Source organism: Mastomys coucha, chromosome X, assembly GCF_008632895.1.
Source record: "Mastomys coucha isolate ucsf_1 chromosome X, UCSF_Mcou_1, whole genome shotgun sequence".
In the NCBI taxonomy this organism is placed as follows: Eukaryota; Metazoa; Chordata; class Mammalia; order Rodentia; family Muridae; genus Mastomys; species Mastomys coucha.
Genome location: NC_045030.1, coordinates 136,710,069 through 136,715,260, shown reverse-complemented (window position 1 = coordinate 136,715,260; position 5,192 = coordinate 136,710,069).

Sequence of the window (5,192 nt, the reverse complement as noted above, 5' to 3'; positions counted from 1 at the left end):
TTTTTCCCTATCTGGCACACCTAGGGTTAGGGAAGTAGAGAATTCTCAATTGAAAGTAAGGTGCTTTCCTACTTGGGTTACAACTGCAGGTAAGTTGAAAAAGGTCAAAGAGAACAGAGAAGTCAGAAGACAAAATCTTATAAACTGAAGCAAAGACCCGAAGGCTTCAGAATGTCTCAATTCTGGGCAATAAATGGAAGTAAATGGCTGTTTGTCATTCCACTTCCTGTTTTCTTTCTCTATTTAGGTGCCTATAGTTGTTCTCAGTTTAAACTCTGTTATCAAACTCTCATTCTGTACCCAAAGCATCCACTCTTTGACTTGTGGGGCACTTCCTCCTCTTTTGGAATCCTTTGCTTCTTCCCACCTCACTACTGGGTATATATGCCTCTTCAGAGTCTGTTTTGCCTTGGGATTGAAGAGAAATTATTTTCCGTTTCAAGAATTCCTGGTTCTACTCCTGTTCAGTCACAAGTAGGTTGGTAGAAATGAACCTGATTCTGGCCCTTTCTTCTTTCCTGTTTTAGTCTCAGCAGATCTTTTCAAACACTATCCTTACAGCTCATGAATGTTTAGGTCTTTACCTTCTAAGCAAGGATTGTACAGAACACTTTGTGCTTCTTTGTGTGTGTGTGTGTATGTCTGCCACTTTGTGAACAGTATAATGTGCTCAGATAAATAATCAGCTGAACAGGAAAAAAGTCTACCCATCTATTCAAATTGGCAAACTATTGTTAGTTAGTTTCATTAAATTTGCTCACAGTTTTGAAAAGCTGCAATATAATATCATGAGATACCACAGGTATCTGTTCCTGTCATTTGGTTGGGCTGAGTGGAGAGGGGGAAGCAGGAACAATTTGTTTAAACTTTTAACACTATTCATTAAGCTCTCTGTTATAACATTATGATCTGTGTTTGCCACTTGTTGAATTGTTTAAGCTAAATTGGTGGGCAATTAAGGTTAATTCAAGTCAAAAAAAGTATCTAACAAATCCAGGGTACAGGAAAAAAAAATACTTAGTTAAATGTATTTGTCCTTCTGATTCTAGATTTACCTAAACATTTTCCTTTTAACATCAAGTGTTCATGGTCCAGGACTGCCTGTCCATGTATCAGTAATTAGCAAGCTTAAGTCTGCTAATTAATTCAACAGAGTTCAGAACCCCTGGTGATGTCATTGTCACTGCTTAGCAGTACCATATGCATTGCCCATTTTTCCAGTGACTTTTCTTTCTAAGTTCTCTTTAAGGGGTTTGAGAAAGTAAGAAGTTAAGCTAGAATATATCCAATGTTTGGTAGTGTATTATATTGCAGCATTAAGTCAACCCCCTATGACTTATACACAGCTAATGCATGGTTTGAGAGTGGATTTTGCATTTTTCATGTGCAGTAAATTATTTAAAAATGTTTTTGGTCACCTTTTTGTGCCATTAAACTTGTACAGAAAATGCTTTTATGGCCATTTTCAAAGGGAGAAAGTTAAAAATGGAAAGAGCCCACCCACCCTTTCTGCCCTATAGCTGTAGTTAGAATTGAGTACGTGTAGAAAAACGGCTGTAATTGGTGATCGTAGTGTTAGAGTTGTTAGCTTGCTAGGACTAACTTTGGAGAGTAAATGCATGGTCTTGTACATCACATTTCTTAAATAACTCATTTTAACCTCTGAAAAGAATATATTATTCCATGTGGCCCTCCTCCCTCCCTCCACTGCCTGCTCCCAGATATCTTACCACTGTAAATAACTGATTTAAGGGCCAAGAATTTCTGCCAAGTAAAGTCAGCAAAGGGCAAATAAACCAAAAGGGGTGTGTGTGAAAAGAATTTTACAACAATTTCTCAGAAATTATGGACCATTTCTCAAGGAATGGCATGGTTATCAAAGACTCAGCTGCCTTTTACATAAAAATCAGAGGCAAATTGGGAATATCTTTGGCTGCTGGATTTCAGAATTGAATAATTCTTAGAATCATACAACCCAAGGATGTCCCTGATCCCTGCATTAGTTGTGAGGTATTTGGAGACATCAGACGTTTGTTGACTCATATTTATTGGGGGAACAAAAGCAAAACAGAGATGTGCAACAGATGCTCCGCTAGGCCCCAGTCAGCAAAGGCAAGGATGTGCGTTTAGATACATTGTTGTTTGTTTCCCAGGCAATGCTTAGCACACTCTAAGACACTGAGTGATATAAAGGCAGTGTTTCAAGAAACACTCTTCTTTGGTTTGCTGTTCTTTCTTGGACAAGAAAGTTTGGCAAGGCCCATGTAAACTGGTTAGAGCAGGCTCTTTATATCTCCTGTGACCATTAATCTCCCCCACCATAATTTGATGAGGGCTCTTTGGTTTGAGGACTTCAAGGATGTCTAGAGAAGTTCCCCCATGTGTGTGAGGTGTTGTGAACTGTGAACACTGTGCATCTTCAGTGTTCAATACTGGGCAGCCAAAGAGCTGCTCTTGCAATCTTTTTTGGCTCTCAAGCTCTGGTCTCCATCGAATTCTCATTTCTGTGTACATTTGCAAGATGTGTGTAATGTCATTTTCCAAAAATAAAATTTGATTTCAATATTTCTGGCTGACATTCTCATTTTTCAATCACTGGACCAACGATCATATAACCACAAAATATCCGAGCTGGCAGGAAAGTTAGACATTAGATTGTTCAACCCCTTAATTTTATAGATGAGGAAGCTGAGAATCAATGTATGATGGAAATACCATAATTAACAGCACGCCATGTCTGCAGCATATAAGATCTTGGATCTCTTTCCATAGCTGAGAAGAAATCAAATCTCTTTTTGTGTAAAAAAAAAAAAATATTTTGGCTAAGGTAAATCTGTGTCACAGAATAAGAGGCAATGTCTATTGCTTGTGCTTTTCAGAAAGACTTTTCACATTTCTTGAAAAGACCTTTAAATGCTGTTCATCAGGAGGTCAGTAGCATAACTACTCTGGGAGAAGGGACCCATAGATGTTAAATTCATTAATATCAGATTTATTCTTGGCCATAATGACTAACTTCTCACATCAGACATGAGGCTTTGGACGAGGTGTATGAAAAGTCTAGGAGAAAATGGCACACAGAAAAGAAGCTGAGATCTTGGGGCCACTTTGATCCACATAATTTTGTTAGGGCTAGCCTTACATTTCGTACCTAACCATTGTTGAAGAGGACTGAGATTTAGGAATTCCTCCCACACGCAGCATTTGACGAGTCCCATGAGCATCAGTCTGTTGGAGACAAAGTAGATCAAGATGGAACTTCTTGGTATTCCTAATTCAAACAAAAGTTAGATGTAGATGTATTTGGGTCTTTTTAAATCAAAGCAAAAGTCCCTTAAAACTGCATCAGTCTCTGGTGGAAAGAGAAAAGTCAGTTGAACATTGTGTGCACGTGTGTATTTCCAGAAGCAATGTACTCAATTTAAAGGACTGTATTTAGATTTGAAATCATATCCTTTTTTTCCCAATTTTGTGATTGAAAATGTACTTTTTGCAAAACTTGGTCAGAGAAGTAAATAGGCTTTTTTTTTTCAATATTCCAATCAAGCAAAATTTAAGGTAACTAATCCTGCATAGGCCTCAAGTCAAATCTCTTTTCTTTTGAATTCTAGTTGGCCACAAATGCTAGGTTAGCCTAAAAGAATGAAGAAAAGGAGAAATGGATATGGGTTGAGCTTTAAAAACCAGGTATTTGGTATTTGAAGGGAGTTTTTCTTAAGAGCACCCAACCTCCTCCCTCCTCTCCCCTAACTTTTCATCCTCTTCTTAACCTTGTATTGAGGAGCAGTTCATGAGTACCACCTGAGAAGCTTGTGGATAATGCTGACCATCAAGCCCTTCTGTCCATAGACTGAATGAGAAACCGAGCATAAGAACCAGTGATTCTAGGTGAACTAGTCACACGAGAGGGTTTCGAAGCCCTTCCTCATATGCTGTGGCGAATTGTATTTCTTTTTCCCTAAGAGCAGATATAAAGTAAGTTAAATTAGTCGGGCGGTGGTGGTGCACGCCTTTAATCCCAGCACTTGGGAGGCAGAGGCAGGCGGATTTCTGAGTTCAAGGCCAGCCTGGTCTACAGAGTGAGTTCCAGGACAGCCAGGGATATACAGAGAAACCCTGTCTCGAAAAAAACAAAAAAAAAATAAATTAAATTAAAAAGTATAGTACAGTATAATCCATACAATGAAGTGTGACTCATGGATCAAAAGGAAAAGCGGTACAAAACAAACAAACAAAAGACTTAGCTAGAATGCACAATCGCATGAGCCCTTTGGGTTCACTATCTGCATCTCAACCTAAAAATCAAACTGAAAAGATTTATTACTTTTTTCATAGGATTTCTATAATCATAGGGGTGTTTGTTTGTTTGTTTGTTTATTTTAGTGAAATAAAGTTTTTAAAATTCAAGACAAAGCTTACATAAATAAAGAGTCGTTCTTCCTAGTTATTGCTAGGAGTCAAGAGGGGGACTTGAGATGAACAGAGATGTGGTGATTTATAAGATTTTGCATGTACACATGTCAGAAATCAGTGGGCCAATTGGAATATGGAAGAAATGGGAAACAGGAAAGAGAGAAAACCTAGGCGTGGTTAATTCAGCCCGAATCCCCCCTCTTTGCTGAGTCTTCTCTGTTCTGGATGGCTCAGTAACCTCTTACATGCCTCGTCCTCTGATTTCAGCCCTGGTGCTACAATGCTCATTTCACACTTCAGTCTTGCTGACACAGTCTACCCTTCTTTCCTTGCCTAGAAAAATACCCTCTGAATGCCCTTCCACATTCCTCCACCTGTCTAAATGTCAGACGTAGCCAAAACCTACCAGCAACGGAACTTAACGCATATTTATAAGAAAAACAAACCCAAACATGAAGAAAAACTGGCAGAATTCTACCCTGAACTTTCCAGGGCAGGCCCAATCTTATGCAATTCACCCCCACCCCTTTCCAAATAAAGGTGATTTGTTAAACATATAATAAGTGGGATTTTGTTTTTATACATTTCTAAAAAAGAGAGAATTTCCATAAATATACTCACAAATTGAAAAACATCCCTTGTCGGGCCATACATCAGCACTGAGCATGTGCAAAATACGATTCCTTTAGGAGAGAGGCTTCCCCCAGGATTCCTCATCAGCTTCCCTGTACTCTCCCACCTCCCTGACAGTATGGGAGAAGTCACGCCCCTTCATTTGG